Below are 17480 nucleotides of genomic sequence, written 5' to 3'. Positions count from 1 at the left end.
AGGTAACGCCGATAGAGAAGGATACAAGAGCAGGTAAGGAGGTGGAGCCTACATGGGGAGCGATGATTTGGCCGTTTGAGGCGGCTCCAGGGGAACTGTTTTGTTCTGATCATCGTCAGGCACCATCTTATTTGAGTCTGACGGTCTTTGTTGCGCACATTTCTCCACGCGATTAACTGTGAAAAGAGAAGAGCCTCCCGACCCCCCTTTACCCTCCGTAACCTTATCAAGGCTGTCAAGGTCGTGCACAGTGCGCGTGAGCTTCCCTTCTTCCCTGGCCGCTTTGAGCGCGCCCAGCACCAACCCCCAAGTTTTCAACTCCGCAGCTTTCTTAGTCATAGTATCCCGCATAGAATACTGTGCTAGGGCAGCCGTCATATCATCCCACTTTTCGGGGTGTATAACATCCCGGGGAGCGAAGATAATCTGCTCACCCATCAAGCAGGACATGAGCTTAGCAATCTCCTTCTTTCAAGGTGTATTCTTGCTACAGTAATCCTTAGACAAATAAAGGAGTACCTTAATTAATTGCTACATACCAGCACGGCACCGATATTGCGCTCGGGAACGCCTAGCTACCGACCACAGTATCCTCACTGCTCCCGACTTCCGTGGCTGCTGATGGACTCAGCGCTCAGGACGCAACAGGCACCACCCATTCGGCGGAATGTCACCCTACTGGCCTTCCATGGTCCTGGTTCCGCAGGCTCGCAGGCAATGTCAAACTCCTGTCAACATCATGTCGGGGTCACCATTTGTTGCCTTTTCTAGGAGTTAATGGTCTGCGGATCCAGCCCCACTAGGGTCTGTGCACCTGACCTGCCTGGCTGGGGCCAAATGACTGCACTTCACACCAATGTGGTGAACAGCAAATGTCGTTTATTGTTAGCAGCAGCATCCCTATATAAGTTAGGGTCGCGTGTGCGCACTACTACTCCTAAGTGACTTAGCATTCTATTTTCTAAAACTTTCTGGAAGCAACTCAGCAAAAGCGGGGAAGTGTCTCTTCTCGCGATATCTTGCTCTTTGCCTGTAACAGTCAAAAATCCAACCTTTGTACAGCAGAGTTGAGAATGTTATGAGTAAAATATTGCCTACACCACCTCTCCCATTAGCCTATCTTAAACAAAGGAATTAAAAAAAAAATAGGTATACGTGTATTTAAAAATTAGATCTAGTGAAAAATGAAAATTTAACTCTGGCCTTTTAGCTATTCTGGACTTATCTTTCCATGCTGTAGCATGTGGTCAGATGTAAAACAAAGTCATGGGGATAGAGAAAGGAAAACAAAGTAGGATGGGAGAAAGTAAGTGATTTGCAAAATTTTAGAGCAGGCAGTAAACAATAAATTCTGGAAAGAGATCTGAAATTTCTGAAGCTATAACCATGTTCCTCATTTCCTCCTGATTCTTTAGAGTTACTGAAATTGAAGGTAATTCTTTTGGCCATTTGCATGACTGTTAATTCCCTTTTTGTTCAATGCACCTCTAATCTTGTAAAGGTTTGTCTGATTTTAAATGCTTCAGAAGGCATTCACTGCTATTAAAAGCTCCATTAGCAGTCTGTGTTACAGATAGAGGAGAAAAAAACTAAAGCCTCTATCCTAGATTTGAAGTTAAATGTTGAATGTAAAGGTTGTTGACTGAAGTGGCTTTGAACTTTCAGCTGTTCCTGGTTGTCCACATTTACTTTTTGAAAATTCTACCACTTGGATTCTGAGTTGTGAGTGCAACCGAAGGTTTTGTGAAATAGTATAGTCCAAGTAGTGGTGGATTTGTGGTTGCATGTGGAATTAAAATGGAATTTGATTCCAGCAGCAGGAGCATCAAAATACAAGGTTGGACCATAGATGTCTTCAGGAAACACACAAGAAGTGTTTTGCAGAGGTAGTGTATGGATCAGTTGTTGATATGCATATACATGTTGCTGAGGTGCAAGTCTCTTCTTGCCACAGACTGGTGCCTTTTGTTGGTGTTACACTGGTTGCAGTTGTTCTTAGAAGATCCTAAGTGCTTCGTCTTCACACAAGCACTGCCAACAATCTTTCCATAGCAACTTTTGTGTAGGTTTCAACAATGGACCGGTGAACTGGTCACAGTCATTCCTTCTTTTTGCTGCCTGTTGCAATATCTCTTCCCAACGCCCTCGGAAATCCATTCCCCCATGCCATCCACAGGCAGAGCATGTGCAGCGAGGAGGGGATCCTGAAGCAATGGCGCAGATGGTTTTAATGGCGTCACCTCTATTGTTTATCTCTTTCAGGAGGGAATAGATTAGTTTCAGCAGCCTCCTCAGAGATAAATAAGTCCTCACTAGAACAAACTGATTCTTCTCCTATGTCCCCCTGCGAGCTTACGTTTCAACTGTGGTTGCTCAAATGTTACCACTGACTCCTTGGACAAATCATTTCATTTAACTCTCTCCTCTCAATGCTTGGATACATTCGTGTGCTACCCAACAGGTACTGAGTTCCTGCTGATCACCGTCAATTATCACATCCCACAGAGTTGTTCCCATTCTGGTCTATGATTCTGGATCAAAGGCAGTAACCTTATCAACTTGAAACTCTTGGGTTTTACACTACTGCAAAAGTGTTGTTTTTTTTAAGATGGCATCATTACATCTTTGCCTTCTCATAGAGAGAATCCATGCTCTCTTAGAGAAAATATGCAGGAGGAGTTTGGCAATTGCTGCTTCTTCTGCAGATGCATTTGCATCCATCCTGTCCCGGACTGCTCATCTCTCTGGGTGACTCTTCCATCTCATTATGTCTTTTTCCCTATCTCCTTAGACAGTACCTTCAATTGGGATTTCTCCCGAGGCATCTTCCATGCCCTCCTCCAATTGCATCAGGGTCACCATTTGCAGGAGGAAAACAACTTACTTCATAACGACTCTGTAAAGGTCATAATGCAAAGACACTATTCTCAACATGAACAGTATATATAGACAACTCTTGTGATAAACAACATCGGATTGGGCCACATCAGCCAAGTGGTTTCTACTGCTTCGTTGCTTCACTCTTCCTTGTTTCTTCTCATTGTTCCTACTCTCCCCCATTTCTCCAGACTCCATGTTCCCACCTGCTGTCTCATGGAAGACAAAACATATCTTTTGACCTTCATCTGACCTTTTTTCTGGCTCAATGGTCACATCTTCTATTATAGTCCTACATAGTTTTCTAATCCACCTTCCCTTCTATAATCCCCTACAACTGTGAGGATAGCTTTCACTATTATCACACATTTTCAAAGCAAGTGAGTATGGGAGACATATAAGCCACTGAGCAGTTTCTTCTACTTTCTGCACTTGATCTTGTTTGGACTGTCCAATTTTTCTCTCTTGACAAATGATTTCATTTTCCAAATTTCCAAACATATGTATCTTTGAGCAGCAAGTGAACAGCAGTAGCCACTGTTAATGATGAACACTCACAAAATGATCCATTGCTGTATAGTTAAGATGTTCACACAGCTGATACTGAGTACTGAAAACTGAAGCTTTCATTTATCTGCTCTGTAAGGTAGTCATGGTCACTAGTAATTTGTATAGGACTTTTCATCTCCAAAGTGTCAAGACTGTGAGATCTTTCGAATGATGGTATCTGAGGTTGAACTAAGAAGAGTAGAACATGAGAAGAATTATCATGTATCTTGGTTTAAGTAGATGAATAAGTGCAATGGCAATGTCGGGACACAGGAGACACGTATTCTACTGAGATGCATACTGAAGACTAGAGTGGTAATAAGGAATTCAAAGGTACTAGAAATACAAGAGAATGAGACAGAATGTAGTAATGGAAAAGCAACAGACTTCTAGTTTATAATCTTCAGTGAAACATGTAACTGTGCCTATCATTAGCAGGAGACATTCAGCCATTCTGAAGCACCATATACTGCGAGAAGTTTGAAGAAAAAACTATCCTAAAAAGGCAAATATACCATATAAGGAGGCCAACTCATGACACGTGCAGAAGTTTCCTAATGTGTTGTCAAGTATGCATGTACAATTTGCCATGAGAGTAAAGATTAATATATACCCTTGATTTCTGCAAGTGTGTATCCTGAGGTTCAGATAAAGAAGATTATTTTAGCAGCATGTTTTCCTAAGGGCCTAGAATAAAGCATTTGCTATTACTGTCTCTGGAGGCCATAGCACATGGCTTTACAAAAGACTGGAGTATGTAAAAGGATATTCTATCAGGCACTTGTCCTTTTTTTGATGAATTCCATGCATTCCAAATCAGTACTTTCTTTGTTAAGACATATCAATTTTTTTTACACACCTGAAAATGTTTTTGTTTGTGACAAAATGTCAAATTAATGCCAAGGTCTATAAGAAAATTCATGGCTCAGGAAAAAATACATATATACCTTCCTGCTCCAGTGCTCTGTTGCCAAATAATCTTGTTTCACTGAAAGTTACTGATTAGTCAATAGCTTTGAAATCAAATGTCTATTTGCAGTGCCAAAATATAAACTGAGAAGCCCGGCTGCAGTTTTTCATTCATGATTTTTTTTATTGAAACAGGTGTACTTGTACATATTTTCACAAGCACTGAATTTATATTTTGCCCTGAACATTTTTTCTTTGTGATATTGTTAATGTTGAGTAGTTCTGACTTTTTTTTTCTGTAATATGAAAAAGAAAGATATTTTACCCAGATCTCAAGTTATACGAAATACTGTTAGTCATGAAAATCTATTTAATACTGCAGACTGCTTTGTTATGCTTACACACTGAAACCATCTTGTTACCACGTATTTCCTAATACTCTGATTTTTTTGAAAAGAGGATTTTTTTTTAAATGTCCATTTGTTTGATTCCCTCTTTTTTACATTGGTGCTTCACACAGAGATCATCTGAATAATAGTTGTATATCTGATCTTCATTGTTTGCTCTTTGTTAACTGAAGTTTCTGATATTAAGTTTCCTGGGAAAAAATTAAAATGTGGATAATAGTTCTTGATATTATCATTGATTTTAATATATAACAGAAATGAAAGTGGATAATGAGAAATGATTAAACATTATCAGTACAGAAAGATTATATTTCTAGAGAAATTATCTAAAAAGTAAGATTTGTCTTCCTTACTACAGTCAAAATTGCCTTTCACAAAGTTTATTTGACCTTTGAAATGAAAATGGTCGTAGATTATAGTTCATTCATTCATTTTGGCTGGGATACTGGCAAAGTAAATGGGTCAATAATTACTGCTGGAACCGGGATTTGTATTTGATTTTGTAATCATCGATCTTTGGTTCAAAGAGTGATTCATGGACTGCCTCTAGAATACATTTGCTCAAGGGAATGTTCTAGGCTGTGCCAAAGTTCACTGAACTGTCTAGAAAAACTTAATTCCTAATCAAAATATCTTTTTATCTGTTCGGGCTCTGGGCCTTTGGGGTCTTGATTATGTCAAAACCTGATCACAAAGAAGGCTAATAGTATCCTGTGCTGTATTAAATAGGCATATTGCAGAGGTCTGAGGGAGGTGATGGATCCTCTCTATTCAGTACTAGTGAGGTGACACGTTAAGTACTGTGCCCAGTTCTGGTTTCTCAGTTACATGAAAAGCATGGGCATAATGAAGACCGTCCAACAGAGGAGCACCAGGATGATTAATAGGATGAAACATTTCTCTGGTGAGGAAGGTCTGAGAGAGCTGGGATTCTTCAGCCTAGAGAAGACAAGGCTCAGGGGGATCTCACTGATATCTAAAAATACCTAAAGAGATGGTGAGATGTTGCCAAGAGAATAGAGTCAGGTTCTTTTTAGTGGTGCACAGGACAGCATTCAATGGGCATAAGATAAAACACAGGACATCCCCTCTGAAAATCAAGAACTTTACTGTGCAGATGACTGAGTAATGGAACAGGATCCCTGAAGAGGTTGTGGAATGTCCTTCATTCAAAAGCCATATGGACATGTTGCTGGGCAATAGCTGTAGGTGCTCAAGTAGGTGTATTGGACTGGATGATCTCCAGAGGTCCGTTCCAATCTCAAATATTCTGTGACTGTGAATTCTATTGTTTCCTATCTCCATTTCTGATTCTATTTTATTTTGTAATGAAGTTTGTATCTCTCAAAATTTAAAATATTCTGATTTCAATTAGTTTTTAAAATCAAATTTATGTAGGAAACAAATAGCACAGAATGATGTCTCTTCACATATTCTTTTTTCATATTCATCCTCATTTTACACAACATACTGGTGTAAATTAAATTAACTCTCCTTATGCTATAAACTGAGCAGTATTTCAAGAAAAAGGAAAATAGTTGATTACAAAAATTTGTTAAGATATTTTCATAACAAATAAACAGAAGTTAATAATCACATGGTTATACAGCTCTCATTTTGAGCTTCTGTTTTCATCTCTTTGCAACAAGTTTCTATTTACAGTATAAAAATGTATATACAGTGTGTGATGGAGAATAAGAATTGAAAGGGAAAGCAATTGGAGTTAAATTCCAGCATAAAAACTAAGTAGTTCTACTGATACTACTATTAATATATTCCAGAGCTCTAAAGTCTTTGCTATCCATAGACATCTTCTGAGAAAATAATTTCTTTTATTGATTTTACTCTTAAAATTAGGAAAGAGTTGCAAGTACATGTCTAATGGAAATATTGGTGACAAAAATAAGATTATAAATTTCATCCACTTTTATCCATTTACTGCAATGTACATTTAGTGCCAGTGTTTATTTGTTTATTGCAGTTCTTATGTATGTGTGCTGCTGTTATGTCTTTATCATCATATAGTTAAGTTTTTCCTTCTTCTTGCCTTTTCCTAGTGCTATCAACTTCAGAACAAATTTAGAAATTGCAGAAAAATAAATTTCATTTAGTTCAGCAGTAAAATAACAAGTTAATTATGCAATATTAGTGTTTCATCTTAACACTTTCCATACCACTGTTTAGAAATATACATTTTATGAATATATTCTTAGAGATTTTTTTTTTTGCAACTAAATGAGACACAAATAGCTAATAGATGCTCTGAAAATAATGTAAAATGTATTATATCTATGGAATTGCTTATAAGACTTGTAACAGCTTTGGAAATATATCGGCTTATCAAGTCATCAGGCTTACCTGAGTTACTAAAGGTATCATCAGACTAATTTCATGAACAACTTCATTGTAGGCAGTTTACAAACATGAAGAAAGTTAATTTTATTCTAATGGTACTGGGAAAAAAAAAATAGCAGCCAGACTTTGCTGTTGTCGGCTCTACCAACGCAGAATGCCTGTGAATCTGGTCCCTCTAGGCTCTGCACGCGAAGACCCGCCTGACCAGGGCAAATTGACTGCATCTACACACCGATACGGTGAACAGCAAGAGGCGTTTATTGTTAGCAACAGCGTCCTTATATAAGCCTAGGTTACACATGTGCACTACTATTCTTAAGTGACTCAGCATTCTTTCTTCTAGTATCTTCTAGAAACACTTTACGCCGATGGAGGAGAGGCGATTCTTCTCGCGAGATCTTATTATCCCTCTTGCCTTGCAACACTTTGCTAGGACAGTCATTATGGAATGTACATTATTTTGTGACAGAATAACTCTTTCCCACAAATTCTACAAAAAATCAAATCAGACTTATACATTTATTGTGTGTGCACAGGTATAGTGTGTTCTCCCCACCCTTTCCTCTCTTTAATGAGATAGAAGCTACTTCCTTCACTTTGTGAAAGACATATCAAGGGAAACTGAAAGAACAAAAACATCCACTGTTACATAGTCAGTTATGTTATGCCTGCATATCTATCTGTATGAAATGAAAGTTAGTTTTCTTTAACTGCATTTCTATGATGTACCTGGGAGGCCTGAGAGTGAAGTAATTTATTCACATGGCTTACAGGAGTACTAGATTTCTTTACTATACCCTCTTTACAATAGATTGGAACAATTGCAGACAAGACATAATAGACAGTTCACTCATGATACTTTCTTCCTTGGTTACTTCTCTGGGGCTTCCAACAGAGTTACTAACTAGTGACAGATAGGTTTGCCTCTTTAGAGAGTCAAACATCTGTTCATTAACGTGGGGGGGAGGGGGGGAATCAACTTCAGAGCTCTCTAAGTAGTAATCTCTTGTTTGATTAAAAACAAAGAAAGAAACGAACAAACAAACATTTTTTCCCATGTATGCTCTTGATACACTTCTGGTAAAGGGGAGTTGAATTTTATGCATTCCTTAGTTCAATTATCAACACCATGCAATCTGTTTTCTCTGGATTCTTTCCGTGGTCACATTATAAATAAAAAATAAAAAAGAGTAAGAGGTATTCATCTTTTGGAGACAGTGAAGACTTTGAGACAGAGATGGTTTCTTCTTCTTCTTCTTCTTCTTCTTGTTATTATTACCATTAAAAAAGCCGTGGGAACAGTCAAGACACTGGAAGAAATTGGATTTCATCCTTTGGTCAAAGGCAGTGTACAGTATTAGCTAACAAAAAATGTATACAGAAAAAAAGCATGTGTCAAACATTTATTCTCTCAAGTTTCAAAGATTACATAAACATTATTTTGTGAAAGCTGTCAATTTAGAATTTTTATCACTGAAATATCAGGCTTTACCTTCAGCTAAAATGCAAGTATTAGTCTTTCTATTCTAATACATCACCTTTTTTCCTTTCTCGGTACTGATTCTATGAAAATAGTTTTTCATATAGTTTAAAGGATTCTATATTCTTAGAAGTATTCTCTCCAAAAAAAAAAAAAAGTGTTCTCAATGGACACCAAATATTTTATTTCAGAACGAAAATGTACAAATTACTGAGATACTAGAAACACAATTTTTTGTTCATACAAATGAGTGTCTTCATTTAAAGTACTTCATTACAATGAATAAGACAGCTGTAGCACTTCACCCATAATGCAACATTCCTCTTCTTTGGTAAGGATAAATATTGTATATAGAGAAGCAATGGGGAGGTAATCACTACTCAGCAAGTGTGTTCAAGAATTTTTATGTCCTCTTATACATGACTAACATTAGAGAAAAAGACATTAGAAAAAGACTTTATTAAGGGTACACACATGCATGCATGCACACACAAGTCTCATAAGTAGCTGTCATCTAGTTCTTGCAGTGCTCATAGGAGAGTGAGAATATGCACAGAGATAGTTATAGTAAAAATTACTTAACAAACTACAAATCTAGTAAAGACTTAGCCTTTACTTATAAGTAAAAAAGCCAGGTATAACTGTAAGGAAAACTTGAAGGGCTCAGCGAGACAAGCACACTGACCCACTCTGTTTTACAGGGTCCTTTTATACCCCTTTATTTTTAATACCATCCTTGTTGCTCCCTGGACATTGCTTGGTCAGATAGCACAGTCCTATTGTGTACTCTGTTTTACCTGCCCTATTCATAGCCCATCAGTTAGTGGGAATGACCAAGTTTATTAACAGTCTTATTGGTTTGTTTGTTTTGTAAGTGCTAATTGGACAGGTTTTTATGGTTCTCCACTTGTCTTTCTTCCTTTCCATATCCTCCCAGCTGAAAAACAAAAATTAACACATTCACATCTCACACATCCTTAAACAACTCATGCAGATGGCTGGATTTGGTCTCATAAACATCTCCTTTATCATGCGTTGGTCAGATTGTACTTCTGACTCCTTTGATCGGACACTCTTAAAGGAGCAGACATATCCCTCCTGTACAATCTTTCATATTTCTATGAGCTGGATTAATCTCAGCTCATTATAATGACTACAGAGAAAATAACACATTTGAGCAAGTTCCACCTTTGCAGCTAACGTAGAGAAATCAGTATGTGTGGGATCCTTGTCTACAATTTGAAGACACGTGGATTTGATGTATGAACCACTCAGTAGATCAGAAATTAGCTGGATGTTCACACTCAAATAGCTGGGGTCAATGGCTAGTTGTCTGGGTGAAATCCAGCAGTGAGTGATGCTTCCTTAGGAAACTGTATTTGGGACTGACTCTATTTAACATCTTTGTAAGTGACAGAGACATTGTAAGTTTCTATGTGAACCTCAGGAATTTCAACAAGTGCAAGATCCTGCAACGAAGCTGTGAACCTGTATCACAAATACAAGCTGAGTATCAAATACATTAAGAGCACCCCTGAAAAGAAGGACTTCGGGATCCTGGTGGACAAAAAATTGAACATGAGCTTTCAGAGTGCAATTTCAACCCAGAAGGCCTACTGTATATGCTGGACTTCATAAAAAAGCATAACCAATTGGGCAAGGGAGTCATTTCTTCCCCTTTACTCTACTCTCTGAGACCTCACATGGAGTACTGTGCTCAGCTCTGGGTCCCTCATCCTAAGAGGGTTATGGACTTATTGGAAAAACATCCAGAGGTTGTCCACAAAGATCAGAGGCCTGGATCACTTCTACTATGAAGACAGGCTGAGAGAACTGAGGTTGGTCAGCTTGGAGAAAACTCCAGGGATACACTGTAGCAGCCTTCCAGAACCTAAAGAGGACTTACTAGAAAGCTGGAGAGGGACTCTTAATCAGGGACTGTAATAACAGGACAAGGACAGTGCATTTAAAACTGAATGAGAATGATTTAGATTAGGTATTATCATGAAATTCTTTACTATGAGATTGCTGAGGCACTGAAACAAAAAACTTCCCAGGAAGTTTTGAAGGCCAGGTTGGATGGGAATCTTCTCTTCAACATTTCCATCTGTGCTTCCAGGACTGGCTATGTCCCTTCACCAGGTGATCAAACAGTGATTGAGGACATGACCGTTAAAGTTTCCATATACTGCCACACCACAGTCTGAGTGGAAAGTTTCCTTCTAGTATCTTGTCTAAATCTTCCATCTTTTATTTTAAAATGATTACCCCTTGTCCTGTATTTGCCCATGTAAAATATATGTGTCTGGGGAGGGAAAGGGGAAGGGGAAGGGGAAGGGGAAGGGGAAGGGGAAGGGGAAGGGGAAGGGGAAGGGGAAGGGGAAGGGGAAGGGGAAGGGGAAGGGGAAGGGGAAGGGGAAGGGGAAGGGGAAGGGGAAGGGGAAGGGAAGGGAAGGGAAGGGAAGGGAAGGGGAAGGGAAGGGAAGGGAAGGGAAGGGAAGGGAAGGGAAGGGAAGGGAAGGGAAGGGAAGGGAAGGGAAGGGAAGGGAAGGGAAGGGAAGGGAAGGGAAGGGAAGGGAAGGGAAGGGAAGGGAAGGGAAGGGAAGGGAAGGGAAGGGAAGGGAAGGGAAGGGAAGGGAAGGGAAGGGAAGGGAAGGGAAGGGAAGGGAAGGGAAGGGAAGGGAAGGGAAGGGAAGGGAAGGGAAGGGAAGGGAAATATGCTTAGAATATTTATATGTGAAACAAGGTAATTAAAGTTGGATAAGCTGATGCATAGCTTCATAAGTATTAAAATTTGTATGTCTAATATTCCCATTTTACTCCTTAGAGTAGGAAATAAAGGACATACTTTCCATTTATGTTGATTCCTTCATAATACTTAAGGTTAAGGATTAAAGAAAATTTAGGATAACCAAGATGCTGAAAAGAGTTTATACCTTAACGACATTTCTTAATTCAAATATACTCCTTCCCCTTTCTGTGTTTCTCTGTTACTTTAGTTTTTTCATTTTTTTGTAACTAAGATTTTACTTTAGAATCTCACCTGAAAAGAAAACAATACCAAATATTGAATCCTTGCTACATTTGAATCCCAAATGTAAATCCAATGAGGCCCACACATTCCATTACAGGCTCAGTGCTTTCTACAGTCAGTTTTACTGCTAAAATGTGAATGGTAATCATGAATATCAAAGTCTAGGGATGTAATACAATTATCTTGTGTAGTCACTAAAAAAATAAATAGATAAAAATTGAGTCATAAGCATAAATCTACACAGAGTGAACTGAAGAAAAGGAGTATCCCAAGCAGGAAATCTGTATTAAGTCTCTTATTTTCAGTATATAGTTCAGCAACTATTTGCATTTCTTACCTAGTGATGTCTGAAATGTAATTGCAGGTATTAGAAAAACCTGTCTGCCCTGCACCTAAGGTAGAAACTAATAAACAACTTCAGATGTCATACTGTCAAGCAATATTTCCATTTCAATACAAATGTCAGTTCTGGTCAGGCTACGTTATTACACACTGACAGTTAATTCTTAGATATTCATAGAAGCTGTTAGTATTTTGTTTTTGCACAATGAGAATATTAAGACAGCATACTGTGTTATTCACTCAGCTCTATTTAATGAGGTACTCATCCCTAATTTCAGTGGGGAAAGGATTAAATCAATTTAATATCATTTATTTGTAGTGTGTTTCTTATTTATTATCAGGATTGCTTAGAATGGAGGTTAGTATTAACAGTTCAATATGTATCGCTTAAAAAAAATACAATTTGTTCACTAGAACTGAATAAATTTTGATATTTTAAAATCAAATTAATGGTGAATCTTCTAGGTCGCAATTGTATATCAGGAATTTGTTCATCATTATGAAGTCTGCAGTAGAGAATCACTAGATTTTATTTTCTAATTTTTACTTCTTTTTTGTTTATTTTATTTTATTTTATTTTATTATTTTATTTTATTTTATTTTATTTTATTTTATTTTATTTTATTTTATTTTATTTTATTTTATTTTATTTTATTTTATTTTATTTTATTTTATTATTTTTTGTATTTTTAGTTGGGGGAGAGAAAGAGATGGAGGACCAATTTCTGGTAGATTAGATTTATAGTATTTTTATAACAGTTTTTCCTTTTTGATTTTTTCTTTTTTTTTAACTTAAAGGCACCATTTCATATGTGGATGTCAGCACTGTAGATACCTGTTTAGTCTAATAAGTCATGCACTTAGTATATTTTCTGAATCTATGAAAAATAAATGTGATCAAATTACAAATATCCTGTTTTAAAATTGAAAAATGATTCTAAATTGTACTTCATCTAGATAACTTACTCAGAGTATCCAATTAAAAAGCAAATTATTTCCTCATTTTATTATTATAATTCTAATTTTATGATCATCTGTCATAATCTCTTGTTACATTTTTAATGTGTTCTATACTTATTTGATTAATCATCAATTTCTAAAACAGAAAGTGATTTTCTTTTCAGAATAGCACATAAAATATCATAAGCATGTTTCACTAGACCTCTTCCCTTTGCTTAGAAGTGATCTTTGAAAATAGACTCAGTCCTACATGATCATTTTTGTTAGGTTCAATCTTATGGAGGATTTCAATAAAAACTGATTAATCCTATTTTTTATGTAATCATATGTCCCTAATATTGCTGTAGAATTTTCTTTCACTTCTTTGTTTTGCTTTATTTTATGAAGCTAGCTATACATTTCTTGGAATAATATTTACGTTATCTGTCTATTTACCTATCAATATAACTTCTTATTTTAATGTTTACCAGAATGAAACATACTCTGCTCTGCAGGTTTAAGACACGTCATGTGATTCCTAGATAGAACTTCATATTATATGATGTTATGACTAGTCTTCAACCCTCTCTTTCATACATCTTTTCTCTTCATTAACACCTTTCTGGTTTTTATACAGGCGCAGTGTCCAGCAAAGGACTAGAAAGTGCTCAAAGACATTTTTCATTTGGAGGTCTTGAGATCCTTCAATTCATCATGTAACTTGTATCAGCAAGTAAATCTAGATATCACAGAATCATAGTTATCGTGGGAATATGGTATGAGTGCACCTACACTGTCATTTTGAATGACTTCCTATTTCCCTTTTGCTTCTCATTCAAGTGGCATATTTTCTAAGTTGCTTATATGAGGCCCTGTAGAGAAAAACAAATGGGTCACTTGTATTGGTGCAATTACAACATACTGGCTTGTGGGACTGTCCTCCTACTATCTTTGGCACAAGAAAAGTCACTTTCAATCCTTTGAGAGTCTTCAATACAACTGTTAATTCAACTTTCAATTGCAGGAACTTTCCCCAACCTCACATACCTGGCTATGTAGTTAGGAGCAGAAGAATTCACTCTCAGTAAAGATATTTCAAATGAAGTAATTTAAAGTTAAGTCAATTGAGTGCTATAAAGTTGTAAAGAATTGCATCAGAAAGGCGAAGATTTATGTGAATAGAAAATAAAGGAGATCATCTGGGTGTGGAGGCAGCAGAGAAACATATAGCAAGGAAAGAGGTCTCAGTAGTTGTTATCATCCAGACAGTAGATCACCCATACTCCAGCACATCAACCTGCACTTTCATGAGGCATTCAAATTACGAGACAAAGAAAGGTGCTAGCTCACAACAATGGACAAGGATGGAGAAAATACTAGATATAAAATGTTAGAAAAAAATATATTTGAAATCTGTATATAGTCACAAACCCAAATGACATGAGAAGAACTTGATAACTGTCTTCCCCTGCCATCTACATCATTGCAAAGGACACATTCTAACATCTGGACATGATCACTATGGATAGCCAAAACTTTAACAAACAATATGGACACTGAATGCTGAGCAGAACTGTCAGGCGGTGAATATTGTCTAGTCCTTGAGAGTGGGACACTGTGAATGTAAGAGTTTTTTAAGGGCACAATGAAAATAATGAACTTGTTAACATTTTTAGGAGATAACTATATATAGCATTGGAACCCTATTGGTAGCTTACTGGCCCATTTCAAAAAGACTTTGGGTTATATATATGTAAATGTACGCAGAACATTTTTTTTTTTGGGCAGAGAGCCTGTTATTGTCACTTCTAATCTGCAATAAAAATTCATCATGTAAGAAATATGCATGAGGATTCGAATGGGCACGAGTCCAGTATATTAACATAACACAGGCACTGGAAACCATATTTTAAAGTAAGGAAGGACTACAAAAAGCTGACATACAAAATGTCTCCAGATCGGCATTTGAACACTAAACTCCTATCAGAAAATATGAAACTGAATATGAATGAATGGGTACTGATGTGCCATCTGATCAATTTTGTCTAGTCTGCCATGTCTATACTCAGCTTCCATTGGCACTGAAGACACCTTCATGCTCCATGCTACTTCTAAATTTCTAAAAAAAAAAAAAAAATTAATACCAGACTTCCATTTACAACATTTTTTTCATGTTTTCCAGTATCTGTGGTTCTTGTATTTACAAACTCAACTTTATAAAATCTCAAATTTACATTGTTTTCATCATTGCACTCAGAATTTATTCATTTAGTTATTTTCTCCGACCAAAAGTCGATCATAACAAAGCTGCTTCTTGTCCATGTCAGAAATCTAGAATACTTCCCATTCTTTTTTAATCACAGCTGTGTAGCAGTGTTTTCACATTTTTGTATTAACGGTGTTGACTTAGACAACATTTCCACTAAGTCATGTCAAAATGCCAAGATATGAATACAAACTGCTTCTGCTACTCTAAGTTATCCCAAGAGTAAGACTTCAGAATGCACATTCATATAGATTCATATAGATGCTCACTGCTCTGACTTCAGTAGGAAATAACTGCAGGTATGTATAGCAAATGAGATATGTGAAATGCGTAGGCTGCTTTGAAAGTAATGCCTCTAATTTATTTCCATGGAAACTACAACAGATAAAAAGAGAAGAATAACACTACTTCATAGAGTGTCATGGTTTTATGATTTTTGGTACTGGTATTCCACATCATAACATCATGTAGTGCATTAAGAGTTAAAGAGTCAATCATCCAGCTCCATGGTTCATTGATAGTTTCGGGTATACCTGTCTCAGAAGAGAAGAAGAACTACATTCCCCAGAGGACTGTGCGATGCTTTGCATTTTTACGTGTTTCCACTCAGAGGCAAAGATAAAAACTGACTGTGGTCATGGGACATTCTCTCTTTCCTTTGGGATGGACTCAGCAGTGGGTGCTCGCTGCTGTCTCGCCTTCAGTGTTAGCGTAAGGCCTTCGGTTTATCGGACACTCTCTCTTGCTCATTTTATTTGATTTATTAGTTTCAATTCCAATTATATTGTATTATATTGTGTTATTTTGCTTTCTGATATCTTATTTAGTAAATTAGCTTTCCTCCTCAGATTGTTGCCACTGTTTTGTTTCTAGGCCCACCTCCCATTTCACTTTTCCCTTTCCCCCTTCCCTTTTCCTGGGGTGTGGGTCTGCAGGTCCCTCGCACCAATTGTCACGGAACTGGGCCAAACCTGCCCGTAAACCTTTGACATAGAGCAATTACCCAGATACAAAACACTTTTTTTTTCAACATAGACAAGATCATTAGCTATGCATTTTCATCAGTGATGAACAAGAGCCTGCATGCTGCACTCGTGAATATCTGCATGGCTGTCTAGAACATGGCTAGTCTTTCATGTCACCGTTGCCCATGCTGAAACACACAACCCATCACCTCACTATTCCCACATACACTGCTCTCCAGAAACATTCAGAAAGCTTTGGTGAATGTAAACAGGTGTCATTTTTTCCTCGTGGACCAATTCAATCATAGACCTTTGCTTCATCTGTACTTCCATGTCAGATATCATTCAAATCCACTTCTCTCTGGGCTTTAGCTTTCCTAACTCTGTCCCTGAATGCTCTGAGAACACCTCTGTATTCCTTACAGGCTTCTTGTCTTTGGTTCCACCTTCTGTATGTTCCCTTTTTTATTTGTGCTTGTCCACGAACTCCTTGCTCATCCTTGCAGATCTCTTGGCATTTTTTCCTGACCTCCTCTTTGTTGGGATACATCGCTCTTGAGCATGGAAGAAGTAAATGATAGTAACCAGCTAAACTTGGGCTTTTCTTCTCTCCAGACCTTTATTCCACAGTAGTCTACCAAGAAGTAGAAACCTCAAAGATCCGAAGTCTGCTTTTGCAGAATCCAGAAGATACATAGGAAGACAATACAGACTGTGGTGATCAAATACAGAGCATAGTCAGCCAAGTATACTGACCCATTTTACATGTTACCAGCCCTTTTATCCTTCTTCCTAGTTATCTCCCCTCTTTGATCCTCTTGCTGCCCTCTCCCCCTGCAAAAGTGCTATGGGTTTGCAGAGTTCTGCATTTACCTGTGCCCTCCCTGGCTGGGGCATTTTGGTTCACACTTGTATCAGCTGCCAAGTCCAAGCTGATCTTCCTGGAATTTTGTAGTTTGAGAGCTTATTAGTAAGAGTGAGAGGTTTGTAACAAGTTATTGTCTCCCAGTTTAGAAGTCTTCAATTAGATAACCCTGCTAGAATCAACATTCCTACATTCTCCCATGTTGTCATCCATTAGTATGATTGACCAGACTTATTTACTTATTATCTCTTATTGCATTTGCAAAGGTCCTAGACCAGATACCTTAACAGAGCAGACACTCTCCTTCAACATAGCCTTACAAAGTTAATTTAATTGAAGTAAAGAGGAATTGTGAGCACACAAAGAACAAGCATTAAATGACACATTAACAATTCCACTTGACAGAACAGTAATATTGAAGACAAGGATATACAATTAAAGCTGATTTCAGGCTATCAAAATAGCTCTCACCATATCTGCAATGTGACTTTT

The sequence above is a fragment of the Cyrtonyx montezumae genome, unplaced genomic scaffold (genome assembly GCF_038088225.1).
Source record: "Cyrtonyx montezumae isolate F1298 unplaced genomic scaffold, pur_monq_1.0 scaffold_3, whole genome shotgun sequence".
Lineage (NCBI taxonomy): Eukaryota > Metazoa > Chordata > Aves > Galliformes > Odontophoridae > Cyrtonyx > Cyrtonyx montezumae.
The sequence above is the reverse complement of the archived record's forward strand: the minus strand, read 5'-3'. Positions refer to the sequence as shown.